Source organism: Ambystoma mexicanum, chromosome 1p, assembly GCF_040938575.1.
Source record: "Ambystoma mexicanum isolate Mex_15411 chromosome 1p, UKY_AmexF1_1, whole genome shotgun sequence".
NCBI lineage: Eukaryota > Metazoa > Chordata > Amphibia > Caudata > Ambystomatidae > Ambystoma > Ambystoma mexicanum.
This window is the reverse complement of record NC_090921.1, coordinates 532,895,895-532,916,969: the sequence shown is the minus strand read 5'-3', so window position 1 is coordinate 532,916,969 and position 21,075 is coordinate 532,895,895. Positions and strand designations below refer to the sequence as shown.

The following is a 21,075-nucleotide window of genomic DNA, read 5'->3' as shown; positions in this document are numbered from 1 at the left end:
TGTCTTGTATAATGTGTCCGCGTGAGGTTTTCCTCTTCACACGTCAGCTAAAGGAATTTAAGTGGGAATTATGGACGTTACTGGGATAATCGCAATTACACTCGACTGGAAAACTCCGCCCTGCTTCCTGGCGGCGCGTGTCATAGTGAGCAGGAGGTGGGCGGATTTTGAAGTAACCCCGTGTCCTTGGCTTCAAAAGAATTTATTTTTTAAAACAGAAACAAACGCAATCTGGACAAAAGGATGCCGGTCTTGTGACTGCAGCGACGGGGCTGAGTCAGCAGGAGCGGCCGAGTGTGACGGAGCCCAGTCAGGTGCCACCAGGGCCGCTCAGGCGGGGCCAGGCCGACCTGCTGACCCCTGGGGCTTTCAGGAAGACGAACCGCGCTAGTCACGTGCACTGAAGTAGATTGTCACCGCTTAACTATGACAACTGTGGGCCGGATTCAGAGCTCGAGCTAATTATAGTGTGGAAAGCACACATTCTCCCCTCCAGTTTCCAGCACCATCACTCTGACATGGGTGGAATCATTATTAAACTAGAAAAGTGGTGCTGCAGTCTGAGAAACGCTGCCATGTTTAAAACGGGGAAAGGCGTGCTGTGTTGTTTAACAGCACCTCCAAGGTTACCAGTAATGAACGCCACTTTTTGGCTGGCGCATGAAGGGTGTTTTGGCCTCTGAATACAGTCCTTGCCACCCCCTTACATGTGAGGTGGTTGGCATGGCGGTTGCCATGCCGTAAATCCCGGACTTCCCGCCATTCCACCACTCCATATTACTTCAGAATACATGTCTTCACAGAAAAGTGTCTGTCAACTCAGACACAAGGCACTTTTCCATGATAACACGTGCCTCTGAATCAGGCTCTGAGGGCTTCAAGGCACTGCGAATAAAGATACACCGAAAACAATAGCAACGTCCAAACAATGGAAGTTGTGGGAGATGTTGCTTTACGGAATGCATTTGTTTATTTTTAGTTTAATTGAAGGTCTTTGTTGACTGAGCCCTTAACCCCTTTGGAGCGCTGGAACATTTAGAGTTTAGCGGTGTACAGAAAAAGTGGGAACATCTTATCGAGGTCCAGTTTAGAACAATCTGGTAGGTTTTGGGGGGCAGGTGGGGGCTTGCAATAAGATGTGCATTTTAAAGAGCAGTGTCTTTGGTCTAGCCTACATTGGGGGTGAGGGCAGGTTGAGGTTTTGCGGTTAAGGCATCAGGGGGTATCTGTACAGAAACAGGGGCCCGTTTGAAAGGTCTGCTAGAGGGACCCCTTGCCAAGACCCAGGATGAACCCCTACGTGACATGCACCCCAAGTGTATTTCATGGACTGAGCTAGTCCTCTCTTCCGTACATCTGTTGTGGGATACACCTGCTAACATGAAATATGAAACTGGTAGTATATTTTTAAAAAAGTCAAATAGAAACAGGTTTTCAAAAACAAAACTTCCATCTGAGTTGGCTCCACAAAAAGTTCAAAAAAGAGCAGTGCCATGTAGCTTAAGCACAGATATACAGTCGCTGAACCTGCCGAGCTATCTCCTATCATTTATGTTTTAAACACAGAGACCCTGATACAAGCAATATGGCCACATAGCAGAATGAAAAATGCAAGAAAATAAAACAATGAAAAACAATGTGAGTAGGGAAACTATGATGTGGTGAGGAGGAGTCAAAAGCAGAAGGGGAGAACACACCAGGAAAGAGCAGATTTGGATCCAGCAAAGAATCCACGGGGGCATTTTCTTTTCGCTTTTGCCTGCAGGGCAAGCACTGAACAAGGCAGTCACAGTCTGGGCCCATACAGCCTAACACTGGTAAACAGCAGCGTGGAAGTGCGTGCAAAGTGTCACTGCAGTTTGTCAGTTCAGCAGTTCGGCTGTGCTGGAGTGCGCCGGCTACATTGAAGTGGGAGAATATTATTGACTGCCACGTACTGAAGTTAGCCTGGTGCGCTTGCTGGACTGAGTAGCTTTGGCTTGAAACTCCCGTTGGAAGTGTGATCGCATCGATTTGCTCCTCACCAGCGCTGGTTGCATCCACTAAAGTCCACTATGAACTAAGGAGCGGTGCTTAATTGGGTAGCAGCAAGGATGCATGTTTACTAGACATCTCGGCGGCTTTGAACTTGGCAATAGAGATGCTTTTACCACCGCCCCCTCCCCCCTCTCTGGTTGAGCAGGAAGGGGGTAACAGAGTAATCACAGTGGCCCAGATGAACGGTGAGGCGGACTTGAATATCAAAGAATGATAAATAATCGAAAATAACGGAAAAAATCATCACTTCATCCTTTAATTCCTTCCCAAAGCAAAGTCAAATTGGCAACCCCCAGCCTAGTTGTTCAGGATTGGGTGGGATTAGACTAGTCTATGATCAGGCTACACTCGTGAAGGAAACACAGACAGTGAATACAACGGACTTGGACATGTTGGCCTTACCTGGACTGCATACAAAGACCACTGGAGGGCAGGAAGCAGCAGAGGATTTCTACTGAACAAACAACCAACAGTTTCGGAAGCCATGAACTCTGTCTCTTCGATAACATCATATAGCTCAACTCCAGCACCGGCACAGCAAAGAAGACTGTCCAGTGTCGTTAGACATATTAAGTGAGCTCTTGTGGACATACACGATCCAATTCTTCAAGAAATAAATCAGATACCGAGTGCTCTTTTGATGCTCTTAGAAGGGGTAAAACATGAAATTAAGACTCATTCCTCATTGTTGGATTCGATCATTTTTAAGTTAAATAACATGGAAAAAGCAGAGATTGTGAATGGAGTACAAGAAGAAACTCTTGAGACTTGCTCCACTAAGCATTCAGAGATTACTCTGATGGATAAAGATCAGAGCGTTAGACCCGGGGCAGACAGCACAATCGTTGAACAGAAAGGAGGTACATAGGGGAAGCTAACAGCTGCCATTTGGTTGTAGACATGCTATCAGCACAAAAAGGAATGGTGGAAAGGCAGTTGATAATAGCCACTGAGACCCACAAATATGTACTGCGAAAACCAATAAGAAACAGGGGAAGAAGTAAATATGAAGACAAGCAAAGGTAGAAACAGTGGCTCTAGAACATTTCTAAGAAACCTAGCACTCCCAATCGTGGAGCTATGTCTTAGGAAAATTACTGACTATTCCACTACAATTTCCAACTGGGTTGTTGCTGAGGCTCCCGGGGAAAGTATATCTGAGCAGGAGAATGACAAAGCCCAGGTGAAAATAACCAGTGCTAAACCAGCTCCCAAAAAGGTCGATTGCTCTGTACACACATATTTTTCCATAAATAGGCAAATACAATTTAATTGTGATGTAGTCACTGTGGAACATCGATTGATAAAGATTACCTAAAATCAAACCCTGCCGGGAACAACAGGACACAAATTGGTTGTGGGATTTGTAGGGAGAGTAAGAGAGTGGATTTTATTGTTGACACCCCCAAATAATGTGGCCCATAGGGTCTTGGAGGTCAATACCCACCAGTTATTAAGAGAGAATGATGGGGGAGGAGTGCATCAAGTAGAAGGTTCACAGCGTGATAGAGGTTGTCACATTGATGAATTGGACATACAGGCAAATCCTACATACAGCAGCATCGGAATTGTACAAGAGCGAGATGTATTAAGTAGCGAGAAGGGAAATAGGTCCCATAGTTGTTGTGGAACCAAGAGTGCGTTAAAGGGAGCCATGGGTGCACAATTCTGGGCAAAAGAAGGAAATTTGACAAGGTTTTGGTCAAAAGATACGGAAGCAAGGAGGTGCCTCCAAGGATGGAAATTAGAAAAGGGAATGTGAAAATCAGGTGTTGGTAACTTATGGTGGAATCCCTGCTATTAGAAAATAGATGGATGGCGTTGAATAGGTCATGCATTCTAGATCTTCTAGCGGTGATGCCCACATTGAGGGCTATATCCACAAAAGATCTCGATAGAGTAGATTTAATCAACCTAAATCGTCCAGATGTCTCTATCGTGAATATTAGCTCCAAAAGAATCTATTTAATAATTAGGGAATGTGTACCCTTACGACAACTGGGCTACAAGATTTCCCCATTTGAAAGAGAACACTACAGCCCATATCAAAGGCAAGATGTTCCCCAAAATGATCAGCATGCCAAAGTAATGATTGTCTCGATCAGTAGGGGAAACACTAATTCTCGAGATATACAGTGGATGAGACCAAATGGTTCACTGGAGTCGAGCCTGGTTGACTGGACCTGGCTATCACACACATTGAATGAAAAATCGGGAGGTGGGTCATCATTCTCTTTGGGGGTAGTACTGTTATGAAAGTGTTGTCATGGATTTGTGTGGTGATACCAATCTGCTTACTGACCAAGAACTGGGTAAAGTACTGAAAGGGTACTCTATGATTTTCCTCTAAGAGACTTGGTTAGTGAGCTGTCCTGTCTTTGATGGATTCTCTATCGTCTTCCAACGAGCAGAACAGGGACTGCAAGGTCGTTGCTCGGGTGGTTTGATGATATTAATAAAAACCGTTGGCGGCTTGGTGATCGATCATCAATACCAAGTTGAGAAAGGGATTTTAGCGGCAGAAATCACAACCTATATAAATGGAATAGAGCAAAAGGTGTTGTTAGTTAATATTTATTGGCACCAGTTACAGAGTAACATGGATCAAGTACTATACTGGATGTCGTTTTTTGTTATTCACTGGCTCTCCTCGATCAAAGAAGGGATAATCCTGCTCGGCGATGACCTGAATTCTGCCTTTGTTTAGTTGGAGGATGAATGAGAAAGGACCCAGGACGGTAGCTATAAACGAAAGAGAATCCATGCAAAGAAGTGGCATGGCACTCGAAATGAACTGGGTTTATACTGCTTGAATGGAGCGATTGAAGGGAACATCCCAATGCAAACCACATGGGTTAGAGGTACACAGCAATCTGTCAGGCTTTGCCTTTGGAAGCTGTGGCAGGTATGGAAACACTAATCAATTCCCTTAGGGATTGGAGGATGCGGTCTAGTCCTCAACCAACATGGCTGCTGTTTGTATATCTTTGCACCACTCCCCCTGGAACAGTGCGTTGTATCCGTCCTCCTACTTGGACAGCACTGCTGTTTGTTCACAGTTACCACGTATTTTGCTCGCCTTGGATTTCCCTTGGACTTCGTTTGCCCTTCTTTCGCTCCATTCCTGTTCGCAGCGCTGCATTTCAGTTCCCTCTTCAGTTGCCCTTCCGCGTACTGGATATGCCGTCTTTTCTACCTTGTTCCTCCTCTGCTCTGCTAATTCTGCTGCCCTATACCTTTCTACCTTTCGCCTGGATTATTACCGCGACTTCTACTTTTCTTATTTGCTTACCTGTCTTTGATTGTTCCACGTCCTCGTATTCACACTGCCTTTGTGACTTGTGCTGTCTCTGCCATTCTTCAATCGCCACGAGCCTTCTGCCTCACTTCGTGGAACAGCAGTCCCTTTCTTTCTGCTACTTTCCTTACCTTTTCCTTCTCTGCAAATCCTTCACCTGTACCATCCAGCAGTCTGGTGAATCATTCTGGGTATTGCGGCCACAGTCGCCACTATTCCTCTTCAGAAGGAACTTGCGCTCTTGTAGAGCTTGGGAACTCTGTGCTGATTTTTCATGCAAAAGAAGGACTTCATCTCCCAGCATACAGTGGAGTGGAATCTGCTTACACATAAACAGAATTAACTCTTGGAGGCATAAATCCACCTGCTCACCTCAACAACATCAAAGACCCCCTGAATTGAACTACCACTGCATCTACCAGAGTTTTTAGTTGCGACTGGCTTTTTCCCTGGACTCGGGGTTTGGCTCCTCAGAGTTCTCTGAGATTTGGCACCTATTCAGTCAAGGTGACATCTGAGGGAGCCAGACCCTACTTACACAAAAAGAAGGATAAGAAACAAAAGGAGAAGAAGGACCCAGATACAAGAAAGACAATAAAGAAGAAACTGACAAACCCCAAGGATAGCTCCTCAGAAGGTCAAGGTGAGGAGGAGGTTCGGGAGGGTAACCCACAGCCTGACACAATCTATCTTGGATTATATATATGTAGATGACTATTTGTTTAAGAAATGTACTATTTTCCAAGCTGTCCCGAATGACTGGAGTGATCACAAATTGATAGTTGTGGAATTTGCAATATCCGTAGAAGAAGAAAATAATGAAGTAGCTAAAGGATTGTTAGTTACCCCGGAAAAAAACAGGTTGTATGGAATAGAGGCAGGATGGAATGCATTAATCATCGCCTCCCAAACATCATGTCCATAGCAAACCTAGATTGGAAACCAAACACATTCATACATACTCATTTTGATCATTTTGTAGAAGCACATGTCGATCGGTGCGTAACCGACAAATGGCAGTATGTTGATATGGTCGGACATCAATTTGACCCACTGGTCAAACAGGAAAAAAGATGAATGAAGGCAAAGATAAGGGAAATTAAAAACACCTATGGTGTGGGTAACGTCATAGGTATGACCATTATACATTAAGTTAAACAAAAATATAGAAATTGGTGTAAAGGCCATCGAGCCAACCTCTTGCAGGGAGATGCCGAGTATATGTTTGAGTTCTTGGGTAATAAAGATACTGCCTTGTTTCGGAAACTCATGAAGGACCATGGCCGTTACCAAGCAGACCTACAAATAAAACCCATTAGTGAAGAATATTGGTTGAACATGTTGGGGCAGTATTTTCATATGGTAATCAAATTGGGGTAGATCAAGTTGCTGAAAGTAAATTTGGTCTGGGTGATTGGCAACCTGATTTGGATAAAGAGATAATTCTAGAGGTGATTTGGGTCATTAGTAAATACAGGGCCCCCTGTCCCAATTGATTATCATATGCGGTGTTCAAAGAGAACCCTGTATTATGGTCAACCATACTCAAAATGTAATTCCGACATGTGATTGACACAGGTAAACTGGCAAACACCATACGTCATCCCGATATATAAAAAAGGTGGCTGTCGGGACCAGAATAATTAAAGGCCAATCTCATACTTGATGGTTGATGATAAGATCTTTGCAGCTGTAATCCTACGTCATCTAGAGAGCTGGGCGTCCAAGACTGTTAGGCCTCAAAAATGGCAGACGGGATTCAGAGAAAATCACAGTACCAACGTTAATGGCTTTGTTTTGAAGACTGCCCAGAAGTTAGCTTGGACCAAAAAGATTGAATTATTATATGTGGTGACAATAGAACTTACAGCAGCCTTCGACAAGGTTAACAGAAGGCTGCTTTGGTCTAAACTTGCTGGGTGGGGCATTCCATTGGGATTGTAACAAATCATTGTAGCTCTATATTCCAATACCGATGTTCAGGTTAGACTAAACAATAAGGGACTTAAGTACGAGGAAAATTCCTGCAGTCACAGTTGATAGGCAGAAGTGCATTCTTGCCCCCTGATTATTTAACCTTAAATTGTCAGACCTAGGAGAGACATTGGAAAAGGAAATGTTTTCAACACTTACATTTTACAAACAAAAGCTCACATGGCTCTCCTGTGCAGATGATGTTTTAATGTTTGACTTAAAGGTCTGCAGAAGTTGATTAACACTTTTGTACTTTATGCTGGGAGGAACAATATAAGCACACATTCTAAAGAAAACAAAGATGATGCATTGTACGATGAAAAAAAGCAAAAGGAATCACTCATGGTGGATCAGGGGTGAACAACTGGAGATAGCCAATCACTTTGTATGTCTAGGTTTCCAGTTTTTGACAAACCAAGTAAGGGTCATATTAGAGACTGGCTAACTATAAAAGTAATTGGTTTGGCCAGTCAAGTCTGTAAGATAATTACCAAATATGCTACATTTTCCATTCTCCCTGTACTGAAATTCTATGAAGGAAAAATAAAACCTAAATAATATACAGCACAGAATTATTTGACATGTGGATGCAAGATTTTGTTGAATTACTGGAGGCCTTGATATGGAAGAGAATTTTTAAAATGCCTAACTCATTGCCGGTATCAGCCATTCTCTATGTACTGGGAGTCCGTTCACGAAGATGCAAAGTGCTATGGAATTGTTCAAACCTATATGGGAAGATTGCGCATTCTACTAACAACACCCTGTATTATGATTTGAAATAAATGATGAATACAGAGCATCAATATGGATTGGCCAGGCAGATTGATTAATTTAAATCCTTGTCTGAAATAAACTTCTTAGAGGAGATTGGGTCTAAGACAGAGGAATTATTAAATCAACCAGGCCATACGAAACATCTTCTATCAGAATGGGACTGGATCAGAACAGTAGGAGTGTTAGATGGGTATTCCTCATTGAACCTTCTACACAATTACCATAATAAACTGGGAAGGCTGGCCCACTATTTAACTATATATATTCTAGAAGATGGGTAAGAAGCAAATTCCTACAGTTTCGATGGAACCTAAAGAAGAAAAAGGAAATTATGATAAGATATAAAAGACTAGAAAAAGAAAAAAGCCTGTTGTATGTTCTGTGTGACTGCACAGGAGGGTGAAATTCTGAAGCACCTGTTTTTAAGTTGTCCTAGTCTTCGATTAAACTGAATTAGATATTTCAATAAATGGTTTTATTCATTAGCATTTATTGATTTTGACTCCTTTTGGCAAAGATGTTTAAATGGTTTTATGTCTCATGGAGATGTTGGTCATCCCCCAACTGACACTTCACATCGAAATGCCCGGCTGCCTCCATAACCACCAGTCTGGTTTCAGGGCAGTCAGAGGCATGGAAACGGCTCTCCTGAACACCAGTGAAGACCTACTCTCTAACCTGGATTCTAATACTCCCTCTGTCCTGATCCTCCTTGATCTTTCTTCTGCATTTGATACAGTCAATCACTCCATCCTCATAAACTGTCTCCATGATACCGTAGGCATCATGGACAGGTCACTGGCGTGGCTGACCTCCCTCCTCTCAAATAGACCAACCCAAGTGCAAATGGATACTTTTCTCTCCTCCACCTCACTCTCTATATGCAACGTGCCTCAGGGCTTTATTCTATCGCCATGGCTGTTCAACAACTACCTGCCTCCTCTGGCCCACCTGATCCTCTTATTTCCAGTGTTAAGCAGACAACACACAGCTCTTTCAAGCTACCCTCCACTACCTCCTCCTCCCTCATGCCTGACTGCTATTCAGGCATGGTGCACTGCCAATTATCTCTGCTTGAATGCTAGTAAGACAGAGATCCTTCTCATCGGGATGCCTGCTCCTTGTTTCCCCTCCTCTCTATGGCCAGTCTCCCTGGGTCCTCTGCCCTCACCAACATGTGAGGCAAAAAACCTTGTGATCATCTTTGACTCCTCTCACTCTCTTTCTCTCCTCACCTCATGGACCTTGCCAAAAAGTCAAATTTCCAGTTGTATCTCCTCAGGGGCATTCTACCATTCCTCTCCTTCCCCCAGAAACTCAACGTCTCCAGAGCCCTTGTTATCTCTAGGCTGGACTACTGCAACAGCCTCTTCCTCAACCTGCCTCTTTCCACCGTTCGCCCCCTTCAACTAATCCAGAATACGACTGTAAGACTTACCCTTGGCCTCAAGTCCAGGGAACGCATCTTTCCAACCATAAATTCAAGATCCTTTGCATCATCCACAAGGCTGTCTGAGGCTTGGGACCTCTTTACATCCAGCTTTGCCTCCCTAAATACCTCCCGGCCAGAGTCCTTCGGTCTTCTGGCTCCAACTCTCTGCAGATCAAATGATTCTGTAAGCAGAGAGTGGGAGGTGGATCCTGTTTCCTCGGTTGGCTCCTCCCTCTGGAACGGCCTCCCCCCTCAGACTTGAGTCAGATCTTCTTAAGTTCTGGAAACTTGTCAATACTTTCCTTTTCTCCTCTTCCATCCCTCAAATCCTCCCGTGCTAATTCTCCACCCGCCACTGTGACTGAGGCCTGGTCCCTTCAGAGTCATAAAGGGGCCAGACCAAACCCTACCAGTCTCTACAGCATCCCTTCTCAGCACTTGCCGTTGGCCCCCTTTTTCCTGACTAGCCCAACTGGTCCTCCCTGTCCACCTCACTCTTCCTCTGCTTCCCCCCTCACCCATGGCACATGCCACCTTGGCACGTCCACCACTTAACCGGCACCCCACCCTTGGGTGCACCCCAATCCTGCACTTCTCCCTCACGCCCTCTCCTTGCACTTACCACCTTTTCATGCACTTGCATGGTAGGATTGTCACAAGGCCTATATAACCATTGTTGTTGTTTTACTTTTTGATTCCCAAGTTCCTCCGGCCCTATCTGGTCTTGTGGTGCCTGGAAACACCTGTGTATGGGGACCATACAAATGTCCAATAAATAAATAAAATACATTTTATTACATCAGATGTGATTGCTGTGGTTGGCTTTCTTAAATCTCTGATAATGGAGGATGACCGTTGATTAAACCCATCACGTCTTATTAATCTTGATGTACCCTAATATTGATGAACCCTGATGAATCTGATGAATTTGATTAATTTTATGAAATGGTTCAAACATTTTTTTATAATCCGTGTATTCACTTTGAACAACTGTTTTTCTCTCTTTTTTTAACTTTGTATGCATTTTATGGAGATATTTTATTATTGTAATAATGTACAGTGTTTTGTAATATGAATTGTAATGTAAATGTTCTACTTTTTTATGTGTTTTTGTTAAAGGTTATACTTTTAACCAAAAACAATAAATACATAAATAAAAAGTAAGCAGTAGTGAGGCCAGGAAACACACAAGCCGCCTGCGTTGTGGGAGCACAATAAAAGATGCAAAACGGCTGCAGTTCTTTTGCAACCCAGTCTCAACAGCAACCTGCCATCATGATCCCAATGTGGATTCTACGGCAGTAGCGAAAATGCTGGAAGGAGCTGCTAACAACAAGCACTCTGCTGCAGTATAATAAAGTTTGAATGGGAGCCACCAGGGGGGCGCTGAGATGTGTTGACGTGTCGTCTCAGTCGGTCTCCTCCCCCGGGCGCCTTATTTTGGGAAATCTGGACCCCCCCAGAGGTTGTGTGACACCCCCGAGTGGCAGCTGAGCGTGATCCAGGAGTCTTAAGGGGCAGTGAGACCCGAGAACGGACGCATCCAGGCAGCGAGCAGGAGCTGTGCGGAGGTCGCCCTGGCTGGGGAACCTGCACCGAGGCCTTCAGCTAGGTGATGGGGGAAGGGCTGCGGCCTCGACCGTGGCATCTCTGGCCGCGAGGTGCAGTGAGAAAGGTGCCGAAGGATGCCCGTTGTCCGGACTGCGGGACTCGGGTGGTAGCATCTGGCGACGAACCTGGCCGTTGGCAGCCCCTGAGCTGAGAGCCCTGGGAGCCCTACTGTCGATGGTCTGGTGAGCGGGGGAGTCCCCCACACAAGCGGAAACCCTGGGCAGATGATCCCCCGACTGAGCGAACCAGTGAAGGAGACCGAGTCATCCCGCGGACCCCTTGAGGTGTTGCTGGTGAGAGGTACGGAGCGTGGAACGCCGGCTCTTGAATGTGACACCGGAGTCACCCGCGTGAGCAGCCGAGGAGGCGCCCCATACTCCGGCGTGACTGGATCCGTTGGCGCAGCAGGGAGTAGAGTGCCTCCGAATGAAAACAGACACGTTCCTTGGCTGGACTAGGGGCCTGCAACAATACCCCCGGAGTGAGGTAGGGAGGAGGAGTACAGGTTGCGGTCTGGCGGGTCCCTTGATTGTTGTGCCGGCTGTCCGGAGAGAGACTGAGGGCGCTGCTGGGACCCCCCGGATTGAGAGGGCATTGGGAGCCCCCTCACTGGAGTGGGGGGCGGAGGAGATCGCCCCATCAACAGAGGTGTTTCGGCTGCCCTATAAAGATCACCAAAGAGCTTTGTTGACCACCTATGCCTGCCCTGATGTTGGGAGCGCTACACCCTCCCACCGGGACACTAGGTGCCCCTTTGTTGGTGGTGAGGTGGTGGACAGGGCGGGTATCCTAGCGGAGGACTACGTACTGTGAAGAGAGAACGCTGTATAGTAACGAAGCTTGGCCTGTTAAGCGTGGTCCGTGGGAGGCAATGGTGATGGGCTGGCCCTGAGGACGTAATCCAAGCTACTGTGTGCTTACTAGGAACAGCCTGTGACTTTTCACTGCCGGATCTGTGGCCCGGCTGGGACATTGCCATCCGTGCCCTCCCTGTCTAATCTCCCTACTGGTAGTGTTCTTGCTTGTGGTCTCAGAGGAAGGAACTTTTAGTGGTCTGTCAGCCTCCGCTACTGCATGTGCTACAGGGGGTAAACCCTGCAGACCCCATCAGATTACCGTGCACCATTGAGCTATCTGTGAGTTAGCCGCGGGGCTTCAGACAGGGGTGAGTGGTAAATACTTGGCAAAGTGACTCTGATCGGCGGACCAGCTGCTAGGCAGCCGAAACCTGAGGTGCCCGTCTCCGATTTGGAGCTACAGAAGAGATAGACTCAGTTTGACATGCAGCATACATACACCAGCGAGCCTACAATTGATAGAGCCCATAGAGCGGGAGCTCGTGCTAGAGGTCCTAGATCAATCCTCGCAAAATTCCATTACTATGCTGAAAAAACCAAGATCCTGGAGCTAGCGTGAAGAAAAGGCCCCATTGACTGCGAGGGCTCCAAAATAACGATCTACCAGGATCTTTCGGCACTCACCCTCTCACGGCAGAGACTTTGCGTGCCTCTGACGAAGTGGCTGCAGTCCAAGGGAGTCCGATACAGGTGGGGTCACCCGTTTTCGCTCTCATTTGAAGTTGAAGGTTATAAATATTCCCTTGTTACGGAATCCGATATTCAGAGAGTGATGAGTGAACTTTTGGGAGATTCCTCCTTGAAGCCGGGTGAAGAAGGCGAGAATAGAGTAGACGGAGACCACTGTGAGGCTTCGCATCCAGGGCCACAGGAAATATAGAAAGTTTGAATACCACTGGTTAAGGGGACCAATGGATGGCACTGCTGCTGCCGGAACATTACAAGCACAACAGCACTAAGATCCAGGGAAAACATTTGGAGGCATGCGCTTCTAGCGCTGCATTCACCAGCACAGGGGTTTGAGGTTTTGCAGTGTCTCACTGTGATTTAAAAACAAAAGGAGAGGTGGGTGCGGATAAGCAATGGTGGCCTTGTGTCTGTCTTACCAGGTCTCTGAATGGCCTTGGCAATGTTATAAACTAACGTTTGTGGGCGATGCAGGCAGATGCCCCTGGTGGTGGCATGAATCCTCACCTCCAAAAATGCTGAAAAGGGTGCTGTTTTATGATGTTTAGGGGGTGGTCAGACCCAGAGTGTGGATATTTCTTCCTGAAATCTGTGCTGCCCTCGCCATCCAAATTGGTGGCAATCTGCATTTTTTAGCACACTGGTAGTGTAACTGACGCTACCTACTCCTTGTTTTTGTAAATAAGGGGCGGTAAAATAAAGGTTCAAAAACAAGGAAAGGGGGGGAGGGTTAAAAAAACAGGCACGTGCATGGGTACAACTTTAGACTGAGAGTGCCATCACTGGGAAATGTCCTCTGCATGCACTCAGCTGTTGACTACTCAAAGACTAATTTACAAGTTAAGCAAATTTGAGGTCAGGTTTATCTTGTTAGTTTGTATTTATTCACATACATTATTTATTTAATGTGTTTCAGTATAAAACTTTACATATAACATCAAAAGTATAAAAATCTAAAGAAATCAAATATGATATTACATTCTTTTATACAATTCCATAGAATTATCAATAGGTCATACATAAAAACACATATAAAATACCATAAAAAACATTACACATTACTTAATTGATTGGTTAATGCATTACCGTACCTTGCCCCTCTCAACCTCATAGTTCAATACTTCCAGCAACGCTAACATAAAGTTTTCATACCTAGAACATCATACTAATTCAGCCTCATAGCTCAATACTTCCAACAACACTAATACACTGCTTTAATTCCTAGAACAGCAAACTAATTCAGATGCAGTGCAGCCCTCTCATAGCGCCACCATTAATTTGTTGTCTAGTAGCTTAGAGGCAAACAATCACAGTCTGTATAAGTCAGTCTTCAATTTATTTTTCTGCGTATTGCAGCATCTTTGCCAAAAATCGTCCGTACTAATGGTGCGAAACTCATACATGTACTCCCCAAAGATCGTTGTAAAAGGTGGACCGATAACGTGACACTCAGTGAGCACATGTTTTTGTGTTTCTATGGCTTGATGGTGTTTGCACAATCGACAGGTACGTTGGTCCCTTGGGATATTTATAGCTCTTCCCAAAATCTCCAGAACTGGTAACCTATTCAGGCGCAGTAATAGTAAGAACCTACAACGGTTCTTAGACGGGCAGATAGTAAGATACCTTTGGGGTCGCCTATAAGTATACAACATCTCAGGAATACAACTGTAGGACCTCAGTGTAGTGTAGAGAAATAGGTGAAATTCTTCCCCCAGTCCTAGAGTTCGATTTTCCTATATGCTTCTTTGACTAGCTCCTGCAGGCCTTTACCCCAGTCGGGAGACCAACCAAGCACCCTGAATAATTCCAGGATGTTTTGCTTGTGAACTAGGTTAGTCTTCAGATCAGAAAAAGGACGGCGGAGGTCAAGTAGGAAATGTGACTCCCTGCAAGTTTCGGTAAAAAGGTACAGCGCCATTCGTTTCTTAAGTACCATACATTCCAAGGAGAGGAGTCCCATCTCCAGCCTAAGGATCTCCATCGGGACGCTCTGAGGCAGCCACAGAATCTTCCTCCAATATCTACCCTCGATTAGTTGCAACCAGCCGAGGTCACCCAAGGAGTGGCCTTCCAGCCCGTATATTATAGATGGAGCCAGGCTCTGAACATAGAGACGTCTGGCTCCTTCCATGGTGAAGCCCCCTGTGAGCACCACAAACAGATGTATCAGGGGAATACGTTGGGCAGCTCTCCTAGTGCGCGCTTCTTTGCATGATGTATAGCCATTTTTTACGGAGATCTCAACTCCGAGGTATTTGAACAGTACTACATATTCAATCACCTCACTGCGAGGTCTAAGCTCAGGGCAGCAATCCTTCTTGGAGGTAAAAAGCATCAGCCTGGTCTTATTACTGTTTATAAGCAGGCCATTTTCCTCAGCATATTGCCATAATTTGTCTGCAGCCCACTTTATGCCAGCAAATGAATGATCCAGCACAACAAGATTGTCTGCGTATGCTAGAACTTGACAATGCTTTTTACCCAGACGAGGAGGAATACAATTAACAAGCAGCATTTTATCAGGAAGGTCAGAGAGGTAAAACCTAAAAAGAAAAGGGGCAAACACACAACCCTGTTTAACCCCTCGTCCTATTTTAATGGGCTTGGAAACCATACCATCAGCGTTCAACCTAAGGACTGTTGTGGTTTGTGAGTGAAACAGCTTTAAAAAATGAGGTAACCTGGGAGGTCAGCTCTTCTGTTCCATTTTAACCCACAGTCGATCCCTATCTACCAGATCGAAAGCGGTAGAAAAATCGACAAACGATGCATATAGTCCTGGGGCACCCTGCTTATTTGCTCTTGTTGTTAGATAGTCCATATCCCGAAGGTTATGGGAAGTTGAATAGCCCAGGTGAAAGTCCCCTGAAACCTATCCAGCAGGTCCTGGGTGTTTGCCCATAGTTGCAGCTCCTTTAAGATAAGAGATGAAAAAATCTTACTAGCGGTTATCCAGCATTGGCAGGAGCCTCTAATTGGGCGGATCTAGGGGAGAGTCCTTTTTTAATACTGGAATGAAGATAGAGGTTTGCCAGAAACCTAGGGATTCGACCTTTATTTAATATTTTATTAAACATAATTTTCAGTAGGGTCGCCCAGAACTCCGGGTACTGCTTTATAACTATATTTGAAAGCCCATCAGGGCCGGGGGCCCTAGAAGGTTTTAGCTTTGAATACATAATTTAAGGTCCAATTCATCATATTTATAAGTTCCAAAACATCCCTGATCCATCTTTTCATTATGACGTGAGCCTCGGTAGTCAACCCAGTCTTTTATAGGGTTAATTATTCCTTTAGTTTTACTGCCTTTTGCTTCACCCAAGATCTGCCAAATGCTCCTCAAATCCCTCTCAGCTACTACTTTTATCATGCGCTGCCACTCTGCCATCTGCCGGGATCGCCTCCATCCCCCAATCCAGTTCCTACATGCATTTTTAGCCAAGTCTGTCCTTAGCATTGCTACATATACGTTTAATCAGTCTAACCTCTTGTCTCATACAGCGCTATCTATCACGCACTTCTCTATCAAAGTGCTGAGTCTTTCCCGTACGTTGAACCGAAAACCGAATTTGCTGTGGTGTGTATACTCGAGAATTCCGCAATCCACTGGTCCATTTCCTCTATTCCCTTACTACCAACATTAGCAAGAGTAGAAGGGCTGTGTTTATAGGTAGTTCTCACAGCATTCTTGATATTAAGGGAAGACAGACCAGACAATACAATTACCAGCCTGGTTTCTTTCAACTTGTCCAAGGTTAGTTATAGTGGTTCTAAAGGAATAATTTGTTCCAATTTCCACAGTTGCATGATCACTCCACTTGTTCCATTCAACACTCATGTCAGCCAACCTCTGAAGTAATGAAGTAATAGATGAGTGACAAAAAAGTAATCCAGAGTAGCTCTCTTATTCATCGTACGGCAGGTACGATTGCCAGAGCAATCAGCTTTCATTCTTCCATTCAACATTTTAAGATCCCATCCCTTCATGTAGTGAACCACAGCTCACTAGAATGATTGCTGGTCAGATGCTTTGAGCTACTGTACTCCGCCACATTTATATTCATACTTTTCAAACCTTCAAGACAAACACAGTGGGCATTCAAATGGCCGCAATCACTATTTCATCAACCCCATCCCCAGCTGACCAGCTAAGAAGTAACTTATTTAGAGCCCCTTGAATGTCCACCGTCAGCCTCCCACTAGGTGGATCGTAGACATTAACTATGAGCACCGTCCTCAATTATGGACAGAGAGATCGACTTCTACTGCAAGTACATTTTCGGTGTTAGTGATTGCAATCCTGCGTGAGTTCATGCAATGATTTACCCTCATCAAACAAGCCCCTGTAGGGCCTCCCAGTCTCGCCACACTTGGCCTTAATTTGATAGATGGTGTGACAATCGATTACTATCTCATCCATCAGCCATTATTCCTTTACCAAGAAGATTTGATTGCGAGTCAGAATATTGAGGGAGCCCGCAGCCTCCAGCAGGTGGCTAAATCCACAGGTATTCCAAGATAGGATAGTAGCGGATTATTCCTGGCTCGATAGAACAACAGGCAGGGATTCTGCTAGCCATTTTAGAGCAGCCTGAACATCAGACATTTGCACCATGTTTGTATTTGTGGGGGTGTTTTTAGTCAGAAATGAAGCAGAAACACTAGTACTCGTTTTAATACTTGGCTGGTTCAAGTCTTCGCTCTCACAATCAACCTCAAGTTGAATACAAAGATTCTGTAAAAGATTTTCATAGCTGCGTAAAAGAGTTACTGTTCCCAGGTTTTTACAATGGAGTAATGATGTATTGGCGTTCGTAGCTGGCAGAGGTTGGAAGAAGAGAAAATCATCGCTATTTAGGACATGAAGCTGTTGAATCTGGTGCATGTATTTCAATAAAGTAGATCTACTTGCCCATGACTTCTTGTCTTTTTGATCCAAATGTTTAAACTGGATTTTGCCATTTATCCTCAGCTGTTAACCATTAGGTTTATCAGTCCACCCATTACACTTGGATTTATACCTAGTTTTAGATTTCAAGGTAAATGTACAAGGGGCTCGGTTATCAGTACTAATAAGCTCTGCTAAGTCTGTAAGATCAGCGGAGGACGTAGACCTGTCAATAGCTATGACTTTGTCAGTTTCCTGATCTTCAGTAGATGGACATAACCATTGATCCAGCCCCCCCTCTTTTTGCAGCAGGTATTCCTTAGCATGGGCCACTTTCTTCCGTGCCCTTTTTGAGCCTTTCTTTTGTTGTAAGGATACCATTTCTGACACAACCTCAGATGGGTTTGCAAATTTGGTCTTGGGCCAGTCTCTTCTGCTTCCTGGAGTAGAAGACTCCACTTGCATCACTTGATGCCTGAACTTCAAGTTCCACTAGAGGAGGAGTCTCCCTTTGTGTTGCATTCAAATGAGTGGTCTTATTTTGCAATGCTACACTCTCGGTCACAGGATCAGTCCCCAAATGAAGCGCATGATTTACCTCCTTACGACTAAGACAGACAGAGTGCGGAGTCAGTGCTTGGGTGCTCAGGGGCAGTAAGACTGTATCAAAGTTCCGCCCACAGAGATTTAATAAAATCTTAAGAGCAAATTTCATGGTAGACACGGACAAATGAATTTTCATATATGCAGAAAGGCCTGGAGTGACTTATGTGGTGATGAATGGAAAAGCAGGTTAGGGGAGCCAGATAACCTATAAGTATCTTTATCCAAGCCCCCACTATCATTCTCATGCAGCACCTGAGCTTCCACGGTTATGGGGGCCCCGTTACTTCCTGGGGCGCTGGTAGCAGAGCCGTCATTTGCTCCGGTAAGGCATAGGCCATATTAAGTAAGGAATTATTGTCTAAACCTTCAAAAGATGTCATATCCCCACTGGACTGTGCTTTGGCACTACTAGATTGAATAGTAGCACATTTCTCAAAAAGCCACAGCCATTGCTTTGGGCAATTCTTTAAACACTGGGTAGTAAGTCGGCGTCTTCATGTTGGAATATCCACTCTCCGCAGATGATTCAACTGTGAGAGCAAGTGAGAGCAAGTCGAGAGGTTGGCATACACGTATGATCCTTATTCACTGTGGAATTGGAGTTTATTTTATTTTTTGCCCCACAGAGATTGTATTTTCTCATATCTTTACACTTTTTGGAACCCATTTGTAACACTCCTAGAAAGCCCTACTAGATAATCCAACAACAAGACTAATAGTGGTAAGTGCTTCCAGCGAATCACCACACGTAAGGTTGGAAAAAGAGGAACTGTGCTGTGATTTAACAGTACCACTGTAGACTAAATAGGAATAGTAGTCAGAACTTTCCTGCCACGCCGCTATCAAGCGTAAACCTAAAGGTAGAGTTAGGGGAAGGCAGAAAAACAGTCTCCAAATGCTGCCAATGAGGCGCCGCTGCAGAGAATATGAAAACAAAACACAAAACCAAAAGAACAAAAAACAAATAGCAGATCAGGCTGCGGCTAGCTATGGCCCCTAATAATAGCGGGCACCACACTCCAGCACGCACTCCTGAGTTATAATTTAAAAGACTGGACTTACATCTGTCCACCGAGGCTGTGGCTTCGGATAAACTGCAGCATCGTCAGGTTACAAGCGGCAAGGAGCTGCTATGGGGGAAAGAGAGAGACCACCTTGTCGGTGAACCAGCGCACCCGGCTCAGGCAAGCCAGAATAACTCAGTAGCAGCAATGAGAACTGCTGCTGTGTCACGGGTGGCTCCCTGCGAAGCTGGCACCGCACCCGAAGCAGGGAAAAGGCCCAGCAGCATGGCGGCTTACTCAGCAGTCAACCCCTCGCCTAAGTTTAGCTTCTTTTAGCTTCACTCGATCGATCTCGCCCTCCGATCCTCCACTTCCTGCTAGAGGAAAGTACCTCAAGTATTAAGCCGCACTGAGTATAGAGACAGGGATGCAGGAGGAAAAACAGCACATCTAATGTCTATAAAAGGTCTATTGGCAGCTATTCTTGCAAAGAGAGTTGATGACATTTGGAAACAAGCAGGATATGCAAGTGTGACAGCACAAAATACGGCACAGGATGGAGCACAATTTAATAATTGTAGAGCAGATTTTTGGAGGGCTCTCAGGGTACAGTATCCCGATACGCCAGATATGGTTGCAATTATGATACGTAAAATGAAAGAAGATGAAGACCCTATTGCTTATATTCAGGATATTAAGAAAAGCTAAGCCATTCGGAATGTTGTCATTTACCATGTCCGTCAGTAACTCATCTTTACCTTTCTTAGATCTTTTAGTTAAAGATGGAGGAGGTCACATTATTGTAGATCTTTACCGTAAAGCTACGGACCGTAACACGATCCTTAGGTTCGATAGCTTTCACCCACAATCTTTGCGTGAAAGCATACCTTATGGCCAATTTGTGAGGGCCAGGAGAAATTGTTCGAGGATGGAGGATTATACTACACAGGCCAACATTATTCAGGATAGGCTAGATTCTCGAGGATATCCTTCTCATTTACTGTGTAAATCCTGCAAAAGGGCCAAATAGCAACATAGGGAAATATTGCTAACTAAACCTAACCGTGAGAACATCACTAAGGACCGAATAGTGTGTGCTATGACTTTTAATACCCATCATCATAGCATTAAGAAAATAATTTCTAAACATTGGCATCTCCTCCAAATGAACATCCCGAATCTTCAATGTCTTCTTTATGCATTTAAAAAAGGCAAAAAATCTAAAGAATTGGCTGACCAGGGCAGATTGAGCATCCATTGCCCCAAACAGAATACCCTGACTAGCTTATGGGGAGCTACTCCTATTAGAGGCCATTTTCCTTGTGGCTCTTGTAGTCAATGTCCACTCACCTCTACTTGCACTTCGGTTACCGTTAATGGAAAAATTTGGCACTTGAATCAACATACTACATGCAATACTAAAAACGTTATTTACGTTATATTCTGTCCTTGTCACAAAACATATATTGGGAAAACTTCGAGACCCATTAAGTTGAGAATTGGAGAGCATAAATCCAAAATACGAACTACAACTCTCACAGCCCCTCTAGTGACACATTTTCTTGATAACAATCATAGCTGCAATGACCTTCTATGGACAGTTTTGGAAAAAGTATCGGGTGTAGATGCCACTAATATCGCATCCAGACTGGCGCAACGAGAGCAGTGGTGGATGTACCATACCCATAGTTATGACCAGGGCTTAAATCGCCAAGAAGAATGGCTTCACTGTATACCATAATTAATCAATATAGTTCTTCACTTCTTATCCCTCTTCTTTTCTGTGTTCGTCATTTGGGCTTTGTAATGTAGGTTACTTCCCACGCTGTCTAGTCCGTTGTTTGTTTCCATTATCTTATACAGAGGTCTCCTAATTCTGGTCCTCTTTCTTTGTCTACTCT

General features: G+C 44.7%; 1 long non-coding RNA gene across 1 annotated transcript in view; it reads left to right on the top strand.

Annotated features, from left to right (window-relative positions):
• The first annotated feature begins 5,028 nt into the window (after nucleotides 1-5,028).
• LOC138574907 (uncharacterized) overlaps nucleotides 5,029-21,075 on the top strand; it is a 200,474-nt gene continuing 184,427 nt past the window's right edge. The window contains exon 1 of the long non-coding RNA XR_011303943.1: nucleotides 5,029-5,978. This is a non-coding gene — a long non-coding RNA (uncharacterized lncRNA). The remainder of the gene's footprint in view (nucleotides 5,979-21,075) is intronic.